Source organism: Ailuropoda melanoleuca, chromosome 1 (genome assembly GCF_002007445.2).
Source record: "Ailuropoda melanoleuca isolate Jingjing chromosome 1, ASM200744v2, whole genome shotgun sequence".
Classification (NCBI taxonomy): Eukaryota; Metazoa; Chordata; class Mammalia; order Carnivora; family Ursidae; genus Ailuropoda; species Ailuropoda melanoleuca.
This window is the reverse complement of record NC_048218.1, coordinates 8,757,716-8,775,705: the sequence shown is the minus strand read 5'-3', so window position 1 is coordinate 8,775,705 and position 17,990 is coordinate 8,757,716. Positions and strand designations below refer to the sequence as shown.

Genomic DNA, 17,990 nt, shown 5'->3' with positions numbered 1-17,990 from the left:
GTGGGGGAATGGGACAGACCGGTGATGGGTAGTAAGGAGGGCACGTATTACATGGTGCACTGGGTGTTATACGCAACTAATGTATCATCGAGCTTTACATCGGAAGCCGGGGATGTACTGTATGGTGACTAACATAATATAATAAAAAATCATTAAAAAAAAAAAGAATCCAACAAGGAAAAAAAAAGTTAAAAATAGAGTTACCCTATGATCCAGCAATTGCACTACTGGGTATTTACCCCCAAAGATACAGATGTAGTGAGGAGAAGGCCCATATGCACCCCAATGTTCATAGCAGCATTGTCCACAATAGCCAAACTGTGGAAGGAGCCAAGATGCCCTTCAACAGATGACTGGATTAAGAAGATGTGGAATGGGATAGGCTGGTGATGGGTAGTAAGGAGGGCATGTATTGCACGGTGCACTGGGTGTTATACGCAACTAATGAAGCATCAAACTTTACATCCGGAATCTGGGGATGTACTGTATGGTGATTAACACAATATAATAAAATTAAATTAAAAAAAAAAAGAAAAAAAAATTAAAAATAGTCCATAGTCTCTCATGGACTATGAGAAACAAACTGGGGGCCTCAGAGGGGAGGGGGGTGGGGGAATGGGACAGACCGGTGATGGGTAGTAAGGAGGGCACGTATTACATGGTGCACTGGGTGTTATACGCAACTAATGTATCATCGAGCTTTACATCGGAAGCCGGGGATGTACTGTATGGTGACTAACATAATATAATAAAAAATCATTAAAAAAAAAAAGAATCCAACAAGGAAAAAAAAAGTTAAAAATAGAGTTACCCTATGATCCAGCAATTGCACTACTGGGTATTTACCCCCAAAGATACAGATGTAGTGAGGAGAAGGCCCATATGCACCCCAATGTTCATAGCAGCATTGTCCACAATAGCCAAACTGTGGAAGGAGCCAAGATGCCCTTCAACAGATGACTGGATTAAGAAGATGTGGAATATATACAATGGAATATTACTCAGCCATCAGAAAGAACGATTACCCAACATTTGCAGCAACATGGATGGGACTGGAGGAGATTATGCTAAGTGAAATAAGTCACTCATTTACTCTACATATTTTTTAATTGTAATCGTAATAGGTAAGAACTGGTTATACCACATTTTCAATTAACATTTTTGTGTGTAGCCCATATTTATAATGAATGTTATAATGATATGATAATTATGCTGTTGACCCATGAAGATAAACATTTTTCCACGTATTTTTTAAAATGTGTACTTTTTTCCCCTTGTGAACTATTCTTTCTCTAATCATCTCTTTGAGGCCTGAATAATTATCTTGTACATGTTATAGAACTCTTCCTTGGCTATTTCTGTGAATTTTTTTCTATTCTATTTCTCAATTATCTCACCCACTAAGTGCCTAACATTGTGCTGAATACAAAATGGGTGTGACATAATATTGTCGATTAATCATTTAAAATTATTCACCCTACCAAGTGACGAAGGTTAGCATCACCACTGATAAGTCATATTGATATTGTGTATTCCTGACATGATGCGATGAGAAAGGCACTTCATCTCTGTGGTATTCTTCCCCAAACTCCATCATCCCAGTCTAATCCTGAGAAAATAGGAGACAAACTCCAGTTGAGGGACATTCTATGAAAACCTCGACCAGTACTCTTCATCAATGTCAAGGTCATAAAAGACAAGGAAAATCTGAGAAACTCCCACAGATTGGAGAAGACTAAGAAGATAATGACTAAATGCAACATGGTGTCCTGGAGTAGATTCTTTATAGAAAAGGAACATCAGTGGAAAAAGCCAATAAAATCAGAATAAAGTCTTAATACTATTGTACTAACATCAATTTCACAGTTTCGATAAGCACCATAGTTAGATAATATACTGACAGGAAGGGAAGCTGGTTGAAGGGTATATAGGAACTGCCTGTGCTACCTTCCCAACTCTTCTGTAAATCTTGTTATTTCAAAATAAAAAGGGTTTTTTTTCTTTAAATGATTCACTCTGGATACATGACTAGAGTCACTTCACAGAAGGTCACATTTTACCCAACACAACCTTAGCTCTTTCATCAGCAACTTGAAATGACAGAATAAAAGAACTGTTTACTGGCTTCATAATAAATCAGAAGATAGCTAAGACCCAAACAAGTATGATGTATTGGATGTGAGTTTGCCAAGTTGGAAGAGAGATCAGAAACATAATTAGGTCATTAAGACAGGTCGAAATCACCTTTCTAAGGCAGGAGAAGTAGACCAGACAAGCTAAAGACAAGTTCCCCCAAAGCAGCATGGTGTGCTGGAAACAGCCAGGTTTTGAAGCTGATCCCTGGCACAGCCCATCTCCGGTTGGTTGGGGACCTTAGGAAAGTAAACAACCTTCCAGAGTCTTGGCTTCTTCAAACTTGAAATTGAAATAGTAATATTTCTTTCATGGGGCTCTAGTGCAGGGGTCAGCAAAATTTTTCCATAAGACAGGAAATATTTTATGTTTGGGGTCAGATGATCTGTGTGGCAGGTGTTCAACTCTGCCAATGTACCTTGGAAACAGCCATAGACAATACAGAGTGGCCAGGGTCTTAAAGAAGATCTTCACTGGGGAGGAAGAAGAATAAGGAAGAGGAGATTGATAACTTTCCTATGCCACAAAATTCCCCCAAACCAATGCCAGGATGATGGCAGAAGTAGTGTTGCGTACAGAGCCCTCTATTTCTAAATGCAATATGGTTCATGTATTAGCACCCTGGGAATACAGGAGCTGTAACATGTGTTTGCTCTACTATTTTAAGATATTCAGTACAATTACAGGAGGAAAAGAGATGCGATGGTTGGAACTCAAAGGACATATTACTTGCATAGATAGGAAGTTAGTGCCTTGTACAAAGCAGGTGAAATGCACTGATGTGTAAGTAAACTAATGTGTTAACCATAGGCAGTGACTAAAGCATCTGGCATAATCCAGAAGACACGCTGTGCTACATAGCAATAATAAGTTAGCCACATAGTACATGTGAAAGATAGAATAGATTGAATTTATTATCTTAAAAGGGTGGTAGAACAGACAAGTGTTACCAGTAGATAAAATGGAGCACAAAGATCAAGTCATAAGATTCAGATCAATGAAACCTCCAGGCCAACAGCTTTTTCATCCCTAAATTGGCCACTCACTGATATCCATTATGGTCCCATTCTGGCCCACATGTGCTCTGCCCTCAAAAAACACATATTAAACCCACAGCCACCATATTATTTCTATAACAAATTACCACAAACCTTGCAACTTAAAAGAACTAAATTTATTACCTTACAGTTCTGGAAGTCAGAAGTCTAATGTAGGTACGACAGGGCTATAACCAATGTGTGGATATGCCTTCATTACCTTATGGTGGCTCCAAGGAAGAATTTGTTCCCTTGGTGTATTAGTTTGCTAGGGCTGTGTAACAAAATACCACAGACTGGGGACTTAAACAACAGAAATGTACAGTCTCACAGTTCTGGAGGCTGGAAGTCCAAGATCAAGATGTCAACAGTGTAGATTCCTTCTGAGGCCCTTGAGGAAAGGATCTATTCCAGACCTCTCCCTAGTTTATAGATGGCCATCTCCTTCTTGTATTTTCACATCGTAATTTCCTTTGTCCTTGTTTGTGCCCAAATCTTCCTCTTCTTATAAGGACATCAGTCATATGGGATTAGGGGCCACCCTAGTGACCTCATTTTAACTTAATTTCTTCTGCAAAGACCCCATCTCCATATATGGTCACATTCTGAGGTACTGGGGGTGAGGACTTCAATATATGAATTCAACAAGGGTGAGGGACACAATTCAGTCCATTAACACTTGGCTTTTCCAAATTCCAGAGGCCACCTGCATTCCTTGGCTCATGGCTCCTTCTTCCATCTTCAGACCCAGCAGTGTAGCATCTTCAAACACACATCTATCTCCCTGACTCTGCTTCCATTATCACATCTTAACTCTGACTTCCCTGCCTCCCACTTTCCACAAAAGGCCCCTTGCCATTACATTCGGCTCACCAGATAATCCAAGATAATCTCCCCATCTCAAGCTCCTTTATCACATGTTCAAAATTCCCTTTGCCATGTGAAGTTACATATTCACAGTCCAAGGACTAAGATGAGGGCTTCTTTGGGGGCCAGCATTCTGCCTAAAACAGTCACTCAGCATTTTTTTTTTAAAGATTTTATTTACTTATTTGACAGAGAGAGACAGCCAGTGAGAGAGGGAACACAAGCAGGGGGAGTGGGAGAGGAAGAAGCAGGCTCATAGCGAGAGAGCCTGATGTGGGGCTCGATCCCATAACACCGGGATCAGGCCCTGAGCCAAAGGCAGATGCTTAACCACTGTGCCACCCAGGCGCCCCGTCACTCAGCATTTTAATTGGTGACCTACAGCTATTGTCAGGTATCTTCCCAGTACATAAAATGTGTACTGGTTAAAGTACCTCCTACTTACTGAGCCCTTGTTTAACCTCAGCTCTAGTTCTTATAACTACATCATTGGCAGGGAAGGCTGATGCAGCAGATAGTCAAAACTCAGCCCAGGATTCTAGAATCCTGGAAGGATGATCCTTTCATCTCACAGGCACTGGACCACAGGTACACTCATTACCCCATCAATTTCTTATTGCTTTTCATGGTAAGTTTTGAATTTTTTTGTAAACCATGTGATTTGAGCATCTCATTTTGGTCTGTGAACACTTCTGCTCCATGACAGCTAGGATAGCTTGCCTGGTGGGGTATTAGAGGTTACCAATACATCAAGGTCATTTTCCACACGTCATCAGCTTTCATACAGAAGCAGATTTTTGAGTCAAGAGACATGGTGAAATTTGATGGAGGAGGGTAAGGTCTAGGATGTGGGGCTTGGGCTCAGAGAGGGTAGTCTTGGGTAGAACCCAACAATGAGCAGCCCACAGTCCATGAAGGTCTCAGCATCAGAGGACCGGGGGGTGACAGAGCATCCACTATCAAGGAGAAGGACACTGTAGGCCAACTTCCCCTAAGCATGTTGCCCAGACCAGCCCTGCTTACACAGTGCCCTGGGCTCATGGCAGGCCAGATTCCAGGAGCATTGTGTCAACTTGCTTCGAGGCAGTTAGACACACCAATGAACTTGGAATAATGTGGGAAATCTGACAGCCAGGACATGAACAGGAGGGCAAGGAAAGGAACAGCGAACAGAACTCCTGTTTCCCCTTTAATGTTGTCTCTGAGCTATGACTTTCATAATTTGTGGAATCCAAAGCAGAAAAAGAATGTCAAAAGATTTGTACATACATAGGTTTAAAAAAAACTTTCTGAGAGGAGGTTAAGATGGCGGAGGAGTAGGGGACCCCTTTTTCAGCCGGTCCCCTGAGTTGAGCTGGATAGGTACCAGACCAGCAGGAATATCCACGGAATCAGCCTGAGACGCAGGAAGATACATCTGGATCTCTACAAATGAACATCTCCAGCGCTGAGTATCGAGGTACGAAGCGGGGAGCCGTGAAACCGCGCACAGATATCGGAAGCTAAACAGAAGGGGGAGGGAGCCGCCGTGTCAGGGCGCCGGGAAGCGGTAGCCACCTGCAAGGGGGAGCGGACAGACCGCGGACCCGCACGCTTGAGACAGCAGGCTGAGAAGGGAGCTCCGGGAGCGCACGCGGGACGGCTGGCGGTTGGCGGGCCACCTGCACGGGGGAGCAGGCGGACTCGCGGACGGCACCCGCGAGACAACAGACTTAGAACGCGAGCTCCAGGAGCGCGCGCGCAGGGCGGCTGGCGGGCCACCTGCACCGGGGAGCGGGCGGACCGCGGACCCGCACTCTGGAAACGGCAGACTGAGTCCGTGAGCCGGGAGCGTGCACCACCAAGCATCTCACGGAGCTCCGGAGCTCCGGTGTGCTCACTGGATCGAGGCTGAGACCGGGAGCTCCGGGAGCGTCCGCGGGGCGGCTGGCGGCTGGAGGGCCACCTGCACGGGGGAGCAGGCGGACTCGCGGTCAGCACCCGTGAGACACCAGACTGAGACGGGGAGCTCCGGGAGCCCGCGCGGGGCGGCTGGCGGCTGGCGGGGTTGGAAACACAAAGGACAGAGACGTGCCGGCCCTGGAAGTGAGGGCTGGGACGCCGGGTGTGGGGCGCACAGCCCGGGATGCTGCAGGGTTGAGCAGCACCAACAGAAACAGAGTTAAAGTGGCCAGAACATCAGTGGAGAACGATCCGCGATCCCTCTGTTCTGAGACAGAGGCTGAATTTCAGCCGCTGCTGCTCTCTCAGAAGAGGCATAGCAAACCGCCAGGGAAAGCCGCCAGAGAACAAAAGCCCGGAAATACCGGCTCACAGGGTGCCCATCCCCATCCCCCCTCGCAAGGGACACAGAGACTCTACCCAAACAGGGTTTTCTGAGTACCGGCAGGCAGGCCCCTCCCCCAGAAGGCAGGCTGAAAAATCAAGAAGCCCACAACCCGGAGCGCCTGAGTGGCGCAGTCACCAAGCACCTGTCTTCGGATTAGGGTGTGATCACAACGCTCCGTAAGGAGTCCTTCATCGGGCTTCTCCACCGGGAACCTGCTTCTTCCTCTCCCACTCCTCTGCTTGGGTTCCCTTTCTTGCTGACTGTCTCTCTCTCTCTCAAATAAATAAATAAACTCTTTAAGGAAGAAGCCCACATCCCTAAGATCTCTATAAAACAAGGGCGCACGGCCTGGGTCCCAGTCAACACTTGGGCTCTGGACAACCCTGCAATCTCTCTTCATCAGAATGACGAGAAGGAGAAGTCCCCCCCAGCAAAGAAAAGATAATGAGTCTGTGGCCTCTGCCACAGAATTGGCCTCGGCCACAGAATTAATACATATGGATGTATCCCAATTATCAGAAATGGAATTCAGAGCAACAATGGTCAAGATGATGAGTAAACTTGAAAAAAGCATCAGAGAAAGCGTTGCTGAGAATATAGAATCCCTAAGGGCAGAAATGAGAGCGAATCTGACAGAAATTAAAAACTCAGTGGGCCAAATACAGTCAAAACTAGAGGCTCTGACGGCCAGGGTCACCGAGGCAGAGGAACGCGTTAGCGAATTGGAGGATGGGTTAGTAGAAGAAAAAACGAAAATAGAAGCTGGTCTTAAAAAAATCCACGCCCACGAATGTAGATTACGGGAGATTACTGACTCTATGAAACGATCCAATGTCAGAATCATCGGCATCCCTGAAGGGGTGGAGAAAAACAGAGGTCTAGAAGAGATATTTGAACAAATTGTAGCTGAAAACTTCCCTAATCTAGCAAGGGAAACAAGCATTCGTGTCCAAGAGGCAGAGAGGACCCCATCCAAGCTCAACCAGGACAAACCTACGCCACGGCATGTCATAGTGCAATTCGCAAATATTAGATCCAAGGATACAGTATTGAAAGCGGCCAGGGCAAAGAAATTTCTCACGTACCAAGGCAAAGGTATCAGGATTACGTCAGACCTGTCTACAGAGACCTGGAATGAGAGAAAGGCTTGGGGGGGCATTTTTAAAGCTCTTTCAGAGAAAAACATGCAGCCAAGGATCCTTTATCCAGCAAAGCTGTCATTCAGAATTGATGGAGAAATAAAGACGTTCCAAAATCGCCAATCATTAACCAATTTCGTAACCACGAAACCAGCCCTACAGGAGATATTAAGGGGGGCTCTATAAAGGTAAAAAGGCCCCAAGAGTGATACAGAGCAGCAAGTCACAACCGATACAAAGACTTTAAAGAGAAATGGCATCATTAAAATCATATCTGTCAATAATCTCTATCAATCTAAATGGCTTAAACTCTCCCATAAAACGCCACAGGGTTGCAGATTGGATAAAAAGACATGACCCATCCATTTGCTGTCTACAAGAGACTCATTTTGAACCCAAAGATGCATTCAGACTTAGAGTAAGGGGATGGAGTACCATCTTCCACGCAAATGGACCTCAAAAGAAAGCTGGAGTAGCAATTCTCATATCAGATAGACTGGATTTTAAACTAGAGGCCATAGAGAGAGATACAGAAGGGCACTATATTATTCTTAAAGGAAGTATTCAACAAGTGGATATGACAATTATTAATATATATGCCCCCAACAGGGGAGCAGCAAGATACACAAGCCAACTCTTAACCAAAATAAAGAGACATATAGATAAGAACACAGTAATAGTAGGGGACCTCAACACCCCACTATCAGAAATAGACAGAACACCCTGGCAAAAACTAAGCAAAGAATCAAAGGCTTTGAATGCCATACTCGACGAGTTGGACCTCATAGATATATATAGAACACTACACCCCAGAACCAAAGAATACTCATTCTATTCAAATGCCCATGGAACATTCTCAAGAATAGATCATGCTCTGGGACACAAAACAGGTCTCAGCCAATACCAAAAGATTGAAATTATCCCCTGCATATTCTCAGACCACAACGCTCTGAAATTGGAACTCAACCACAAGGAAAAACCTGGAAGAAACTCAAACACTTGGAGGCTAAGAACCATCCTGCTCAAGAATGACTCGATAAACCAGGAAATCAAAAAACAAATTAAACAATTTATGGAGACCAACGAGAATGAATACACAACGGTCCAAAACCTATGGGATACTGCAAAGGCAGTCCTAAGGGGGAAATACATAGCCATCCAAGCCTCACTCAAAAGAATAGAAAAATCTAAAATGCAGTTTCTATATTCTCACCTCAAGAAACTGGAACAGCAACAGAGGGACAGGCCTAACCCACTGACAAGGAAGGAGTTGACCAAGATTAGAGCAGAAATCAATGAATTAGAGACCAGAACCACAGTAGAGCAGATCAACAGGACTAGAAGCTGGTTCTTTGAGAGAATCCATAAAATTGATAGACCACTGGCAAAACTTGTCCAAAAACAAAGAGAAAGGACTGAGATTATTAAAATTATGACTGAAAAGGGAGAGGTCACGACCAGCACCATTGAAATTGCAAGGATTATTAGAAACTTTTATCAACAGCTATATGCCAAAAAACTAAACAATCTGGAAGAGATGGAGGCCTTCCTGGAAACCTATAAACTACCAAGACTGAAACAGGAAGAAATAGATTTCTTAAATAGGCCAATTAACTATGAAGAAATTGAGTCAGTGATAAACAACCTTCCAAATAATAAAACTCCAGGCCCAGACGGTTTTCCTGGGGAATTCTACCAAACATTCAAAGAAGAAATAATACCTATTCTCCTAAAGCTATTTCAAAAAATAGAAACAGAAGGAAAGCTACCAAACTCATTCTATGAGGCTAATATTACCTTGATCCCCAAACCAGGCAAAGACCCCCTCAAAAAGGAGAATTACAGACCGATTTCTCTAATGAATATGGATGCCAAAATCCTCAACAAGATCCTTGCTAATAGAATCCAACAGTACATTAAAAGGATTATCCATCATGACCAAGTGGGATTCATACCTGGGATGCAAGCATGGTTCAACACTCGCAAATCAATCAATGTGATACATCATATCAACAAGAAAAGACTCAAGAACCATATGATCCTCTCAATTGATGCAGAAAAAGCATTTGACAAAATACAGCATCCTTTCCTGATTAAAACCCTTCAGAGTGTAGGAATAGAGGGTACATTTCTCAATCTCATAAAAGCCATCTATGAAAAGCCTACTGCAAGCATTATTCTCAATGGGGAAAAGCTGGAAGCCTTTCCCTTAAGATCAGGAACACGACAAGGATGCCCACTCTCGCCACTATTATTCAACATAGTACTAGAAGTCCTTGCAACAGCAATCAGAAGACAAAAAGGGATCAAAGGTATCCAAATCGGCAAAGAAGAAGTCAAACTGTCTCTCTTTGCAGATGACATGATACTCTATATGGAAAACCCAAAGGAATCCACTCCCAAACTATTAGAAGTTATAGAACAATTCAGTAAGGTGGCAGGATACAAAATCAATGCCCAGAAATCAGTTGCATTTCTATACACGAATAACGAGACTGAAGAAAGAGAAATTAGGGAATCCATCCCATTTACAATAACACCAAAAACCATGCGTTACCTTGGAATTAACTTAACCAGAGACGTAAAGGACCTATATGCTAGAAACTATAGATCACTTTTGAAAGATATTGAGGAAGACATAAAAAGATGGAAAAATATTCCATGCTCATGGATTGGAAGAATTAACATAGTTAAAATGTCCATACTACCCAGAGCAATCTACACTTTCAATGCTATCCCGATCAAAATACCGAGGACATTTTTCAAAGAACTGGAACAAATAGTCCTTAAATTTGTATGGAACCAGAAAAGGCCCCGAATCTCCAAGGAACTGTTGAAAAGGAAAAACAAAGCTGGGGGCATCACAATGCCGGATTTCGAGCTGTACTACAAAGCTGTGATCACAAAGACAGCATGGTACTGGCACAAAAACAGACACATCGACCAATGGAACAGAATAGAGAACCCAGAAATGGACCCTCGGCTCTTTGGGCAACTAATCTTTGATAAAGCAGGAAAAAACATCCGGTGGAAAAAAGACAGTCTCTTCAATAAATGGTGCTGGGAAAATTGGACAGCTACATGCAAAAGAATGAAACTTGACCACTCTCTCACACCATACACAAAAATAAACTCCAAATGGATGAAAGACCTCAATGTGAGACAGGAATCCATCAAAATTCTAGAGGAGAACATAGGCAACAACTTCTATGACATCGGCCAGAGCAACCTTTTTCACGACACATCTCCAAAGGCAAGAGAAATAAAAGATAAAATGAACTTATGGGACTTTATCAGGATAAAGAGCTTCTGCACAGCCAAGGAAACAGTCAAAAAAACTAAGAGACAGCCCACGGAATGGGAGAATATATTTGCAAAGGACACCACAGATAAAGGACTGGTATCCAAGATCTACAAAGAACTTCTCAAACTCAATACACGAGAAACAAATAAACAAATCATAAAATGGGCAGAAGATATGAACAGACACTTTTCCAATGAAGACATACAAATGGCTAACAGACACATGAAAAAATGTTCAAAATCATTAGCCATCAGGGAAATTCAAATCAAAACCACACTGAGATACCACCTTACGCCAGTTAGAATGGCAAAGATAGACAAGGCAAGAAACAACAATTGTTGGAGAGGATGTGGAGAAAGGGGATCCCTCCTACATTGTTGGTGGGAATGCAAGTTGGTACAGCCACTCTGGAAAACAGTGTGGAGGTCCCTTAAAAAGTTAAAAATTGAACTACCCTATGACCCAGCCATTGCACTACTGGGTGTTTACCCCAAAGATACAGACGTAGTAAAGAGAAGGGCCATATGCACCCCAATGTTCATAGCTGCATTGTCCACAATAGCCAAATCATGGAAGGAGCCGAGATGCCCTTCAACAGATGACTGGATTAAGAAGCTGTGGTCCATATATACAATGGAATATTACTCAGCTATCAGAAAGAACGAATTCTCAACATTTGCTGCAACATGGACGGCACTGGAGGAGATAATGCTAAGTGAAATAAGTCAAGCAGAGAAAGACAATTATCATATGATTTCTCTCATCTATGGAACATAAGAACTAGGAGGATCGGTAGGGGAAGAAAGGGATAAAGAAAAGGGGGGTAATCAGAGGGGGGAATGAAACATGAGAGACTATGGACTATGGGAAACAAACTGGGGACTTCAGAGGGGAGGGGGTGGGGGAAGGGGATGGACTGGTGGTGGGTAGTAAGGAGGGCACGTATTGCATGGTGCACTGGGTGTTTATACGCAACTAATGAAGCATCAAACTTTACATCAGAATCAGGGGATGTACTGTATGGTGATTAACATAATATAATGAAATAAAATTTAAAAAAAAAAAACAACAAAAAACTTTCTGCCTTTTTCCAAATACCAAAATACCAAAAACAGAAATATTCCAGATTTCAAAACGGAAATACATGCTTAATTTAATTTTTAAAAAAGGAATGCCGTTTAAAACCATTAAGAGGTATTCTTCTTATACCAAATGATGAGTCTAGAAAGAGATTTTTACTTCAAAAAGACTTTAAAAAATTAAATGAATATCTTTTTCATTCAATGTCAGTCTTTTAAAAGTTAAAAAAGAGAGAGAGAGCTTTTCCCAATAGTAATTGTCACTGGACTGCTTTCAAACCCCTACATTTTGGATTTCTTATTAAAATGGAATAAAATGTGCCCTGCCTGGTGAAAGAATATGGAGAGTTACAAGGACCATGCCAAAAACCCTTCCCTTTAGATTCCAAAGTCTAAGGCAGGATAAGCCTGAACACATGTGGGTGTGTCATCTACACTGAGCCCACCACAGAGACTGGAATCGAGAGTTTCATTGAGCAATGGGCATCATTAATAATGCATAGACGACCGCTCACCAGTCTCTCCAAGTGACAGAAGACATATAAACCTTATGAAGAGCTTCATACCCCAGCCTTATAAAAAGCAGCCTTTTCTGGTAGAAACCTTCATAGTTAAGCTTTCAGGAAATTAATGATACAAGTATAAGGCAAGGAGAAAAATAGCTTATTTCCAAAGCGGAATGATCTAGGTTTCCTGCCACTGACATTGTTTTATATGAAGAGATGCTATGTGAGAAATACTTGGCAAAATGCAGATACAACCCTAGTTTCAGAGCTCCCTAATCGGACCCTGAATTGACAACCAAAAGAATAAAGAATTCTTCCTGAGAAAGGTTGCATTTGGCTTCCATATCAAGAATACATTTGTTCTCCCCTTAATTCCAATTATAGATATTTATTCTAAAGAATTAATCAGAGATGTGAGGAAAAAATGCATATATAACAATATTTATTTCAGCATCAACTCTGAAAGTAAAGAATTTGAAGCAACCTAAGTGTCCATCAGTAGGAAAATAATCAAATAAAGTGAACAACAGGTTAAAAACTGGAATAATATACTGCCTTTAAAAACAGGGTTTTTGAAGACTATTTAATGTTGTGGGAGTATGCCCAGGGTATAACGCAATATGGAGAGAAGGATATAAAATCATAAATACTGATTTCAATTTTGTTAGAATTATTATTTTCATGATACTTTGCTGTTTTTTTCCAAATTTTCTACAATGGAAAAGTATCACTTCCATAACCAGGGGGGTAAATATATTATTCAAAGAAATGGATTTATCCCAAAGAAAACTGCCCCTTTCCAGCGCTACTATTTTTACAGTAGCCCAGAGCGTGGATGGAGAGGTGAGTACAAGGAAGGCTCCCGCCACCACACCCTCCAAACTGTTTCTACCCAAGCCCCGGCAAGGCTTCCCCTGGTTAAGACGGCGTCTACACCCCCAGGAGAAACACTACTGCAGCCGCTCTAGAGAACCAGCCCAACTATAACTTTATGGTTACACTGATGGTTCAAAGTCTGACCAGAAAGCAGTGTTAGCAGTGAGTTCTGTCTATTCAACAACAGACGATCCCGCCCTCCACTCCCGATATTCACAGATAAGCAGTTAAACAAACGCGCCATCCGCCCAAACAAGACTTGCAGGGTTCCAGCACTGTGTGATGACACATAACACGATGTCCAAGTGTGTGTGCAACATGTGGGGGAGACAGGAGACGGAGAGAGGAGGGGGAAGGGGAGGGGTGGCAGAAAAAGACAGGAACGACTGAAGTCTGCCCCTGGCTAATTTCAGAAGTCTGAAAAGTCACTAACCATAAAATCAGTTAGCATCTCCAGGATAGGGAGGAACACATCTCGAACCCTGGCTAAAAGGAGAATAGCCCCTCTTTCTTCTTCCAGCCACTCAACATGAAAGTCACCAGCTTTGTCTTATGCTTCTGTGCACACAGTAGTCTAGAGCACTTGAAACTGGTGCCCAGTAAAAGGGGACAATTGAGTTGTTCTTTCAACAGGATTGCCTAGCCTGACTGCATGCATAGTCATCTGCATGCATTAACGAGTACATGGAATAGTGGAGATCTGGCATGGGTATAGAGAGCCATCTAGTGGCCGCTTGGGTAAAAAATAGGGCAACACGGCCTACACAGGGAGGAAGCAACGTGTCATCTTCTACCTATGACTGTATTTTGTATTTTATTTGATAAATAATTACTAAGCATCTAATGTGTCCTAGGAACCAAGCTAAGTTTGGGGGAATGCAAGGATCAATACCCAAAAAAAGGAAGAATTTTTCATAATTTGTAAATATATCTCATTAGAAAATATCTCCTTTTGTTGTCTCTGTTTATGAAAGACAAAACAAAATCCCACGTTCAAAACAAAACATCCCTTGGAGGAAAACCAGGTTATTTGCTTTCCTCTTCCAAGGCGAGTATTTTTCAAAAGCTCTAGAAATTGAAGAATAGGGGCGCCTGGGTGGCACAGCGGTTGGGCGTCTGCCTTCGGCTCAGGGCGTGATCCCGGCGTTATGGGATCGAGCCCCACATCAGGCTCCTCCACTCTGAGCCTGCTTCTTCCTCTCCCACTCCCCCTGCTTGTGTTCCCTCTCTCGCTGGCTGTCTCTATCTCTGTCAAATAAATAAAATCTTTAAAAAAAAAAAATTGAAGAATATTCTATGTCAGTAATTCCAAATTTGCAATACAGGCAACAGTCTTTTTCTTTGATTTTTTAACAATTTCCCCATATTCCCTCTCCCAACCCAGAGGGCTGAGCAATACGTAAATACTGCTTTTAAGGTGATTTTAAGTGAGTTTTATTCAGATAATTTTAGAAATTACTTCCATAACATTCTTTCGGTTCATTGGTTCAAATATCAGGCTCACAAACTCACTAAAAGCAAATACCAACTGCAAAATTCTAAATTTCAGTCCCCATAATACCATCAATAATTTGTGTACAGAAACTTTTCTATGCTATGAATGGAAAGGTAGGGGCACCTGGGTGGCTCAATTGTTTGAGCGTCTGACTCCTGGTTTCCTCTCGGGTCATGATCTCAGGTCATGAGATCATCCCCACGTCAGGCTCTGTGCTGGGTGTGGAACCTGCTTGGGATTCTCTCTCCCTCTCTCTTTGCCCCTTCTCTCCCTCCCTCCAAAAAATAGAAACGTATTTGTGTGTGTGTGTGTTTAATCCTTGACTACCTATCACCACTAAGAAATAATATATGGAAATTCTGGGCTGTATCTCATTTTCAATTATATCATAATATATTGCATATGTAAATGGCACATTGCAAATCACACCATAATATGTTCCTTTTATGTTATAAGGGAAAGAAAATACTTTAATTTCTGTGCACGGAGCACAGGAGAGGTTTGTGAGCACTCTTAAGGAAAACAGGTCGATACCTTTCTCCCAGGGAAGGTTGATGACAACACACATCACCAGATCTTCTAAGACCCAGCAAGTCAAAGCAACTCAACTGAAGGTTTATCTTCTGGATTTTTGGTGAATAAGAAATACAGGATACACCATTTATTTTAAAACCAAAGACTAAGAAACATGAAATTATTCTGCAAATACGGTAAGTGAAAACAGGCTTCAGTTCTACATTATGCACATTTCCGGGACAGATGTGATGGGATGGGAGATCAGGAGGAGAGTATATGAATGAATGTGGGCCTTACCGTGTGCCATGTGCCCTGAAGACAGCATGCCTGTCTCCGGAAAGATCTCAACCCTGTAGGTTAAAAGGAAGAGTTAAATTTTAATTAAAAAATAGAATACACTGGGACACTGGGGTGCCTCAGTCCGTTGAATGTCTGTCTCTTGACTTCAGCTCAGGTCATAATCTCAGGGCTGTAAGACTGAGCCCTGCATCAGGCTCTGTGCTGGGCATGGAGCCTGCTTGAGATTGTCTCTTTCCCTCTTCCTCTCCCCTTTCCCATACCTGGCTCACTCTCTCTAAAAAAACAAAAAATAGTTTAAAAAAATATGATAAACTGTTGCTACTGATACCCTCCTGTCCTCCCTCATTTCCTTCCCAAATCATCAGGGTCTGTTCCATGAAGCCTCCCACCACCCTCCAGCCCAGAGCAGGGCATACGCGGAACCAGCTGAAACTTGGTGACTTGCTTCACAGCCCTGCTTCTGTAGGCCAGCAACCCTGGAACAGCTCTTTCCAGACCTGCACGACAGTGGCCCTGTGGCAGGTGCCCACCTGCAGAAAAGCCAGGGTGGGGGGCACACATTTCCTGCCTGTCACAGCCCTTTCTCCTCAGCCTGGTATAGTCAGGGCTCTGGAACAGCTCTCCTGCCATCCTCTCCTTCCTCATGGTTCTGAATACCAGCACCATGCCAGGCTGAGCCTGCAGAGGGGATGAACAGGGGTCAAACAGGTTTTGCTCACACACACATACACACACACACACACATACACACACACACACACATACTTGTACGTCTTCCCATCTCACTACACACACAGGTCTTTGATAGTGACCATTTTACGAGACAAATGAATAAAAGTCAACTACTGTCATAAAGCCAAACTTGCTCACCCCCGATGTAGAAAATCCTGGCTGCCCAAAGAGGAGGCCAGGTCAATAGTGCCTGGTCAGAAGAAAGGACTGTGTGCTTCCAAATAAAAAACACCCAGAGAAATTACAAAGAGAATCACGGTAATTAATCAAATTGGAAGATTTAGAGTGAAAGATAGAGAGGATTTTAGAGAAATCCTTCAGACAGGATTTCCCTGGTGCCTCCATTCACGACCACAGATGTACATCCATGTTAGGGCAGACCAGCAGCCTAGCCGCACCAGCATCAGGCAGCCCCAGCTCACCCCCAGTCAGGACGGTCATGCTGCCCACCTCCACGCCTGCACCCACACCCCTCAGCCTGGCAGCCTGCCGTAGGGTGGCCATCGCCTCCACAGCCCAGGACGGTCCTGGTTTACACCTGTTGACCTGGCGTACGTATTGTTAGCATCCTCATTTTTTTTTTAAAGATTTTATTTATTTATTTGACAGAGAGAGAGACAGCCAGTGAGAGAGGGAACACAAGCAGGGAGTGGAAGAGGGAGAAGCAGGCGCCCAGTGGAAGGAGCCTGATGTGGGGCTCGATCCCAGAATGCCAGGATCACGCCCTGAGCCGAAGGCAGACGCTTAACGACTGCACCACCCAGGCGCCCCTGTTAGCATCCTCATTGATTCTGAAAAGAGTCCCGGTTTGGATAATAAATTTCATGGCCACTTATATGGGGGACCTTTCTTCCCACGAACACACCTTTCCTCTCTGCTCACTTGCAGTCTGCTGCAGCATGGGACGCTGGCACTAGTGTGTTCCCAGGAGTGCGTCCTGGCCATCTCCACAGTTCACAGGGGCCAACGGGGACGCCTTCTGGACCATGCACTGGTCGAAAAAGGTAAACAGCTCACATGTGCCTTCTGCTCTCTCCCTTCATCCTTCACACAGAATGAACAAGAATCACATCAGATCTTCACGTGCAAGTACATTCAACAGGAGGGACAAACTAATGTATTGGTCCTGTCAACTGATCCATATTAGAAAGTAATTATCTGTAAGTTAGGGAAGATACTCAGTCATAAGTAATAATTTGTGAGACCTTTCAGAGAGCTTTCACTCAAAATGTAAATGGGAAGAAATTCAGTAACATCATTACGTGCTCCTAACCATTAGTGACTCAGGAAGGCAGCAGAGCATAGCTCAGATGAACACCGGAACTGACATGTACATGTAAATAAGTCTAATTCATAAATGTCACCATCGCTCTGCCAACTGTGGCCGGGTACCTCCCACCGCGTGGCGGACACCCAGCAAGTGTTTGCTGACTCAGGTACTCCCAGAAGGGGGCCCACTGCTCCGACCACGTTTGCAGGCAGCCTCATGGGGGTGGCGAGCTCAGCAGCCAGTCGGACACACCTCTCTCCGAAACCTGGCTCCTGTCTTTTAACCTCTGCAACTTCGAACAGTCTCTGGACCATGCTCCTTATTCTGTGAAGTCGGGCGAACAGTACTGACCCCATAGCACTCTTAATAGACCGTTGAAAGTGTTGAACACAGTGCCTGGCACCTAG

General features: G+C 43.5%; 1 long non-coding RNA gene across 2 annotated transcripts in view; it reads right to left on the bottom strand.

Moving 5' to 3' along the window:
• Window positions 1–17,990, bottom strand: part of LOC105236654 — an 81,779-nt gene that overhangs the window by 30,346 nt on the left and 33,443 nt on the right. Inside the window, exons 4-5 of one of the 2 annotated variants that reach the window (XR_004623915.1) lie at window positions 17,179–17,357; window positions 15,579–15,631 (exon numbers count right to left, since the gene is read on the bottom strand). This is a non-coding gene — a long non-coding RNA (uncharacterized LOC105236654). Of the gene's footprint in view, window positions 1–15,578; window positions 15,632–15,831; window positions 16,260–17,178; window positions 17,358–17,990 lie in introns of those variants that run through there. The other variant, XR_004623924.1, reaches the window with a different exon arrangement.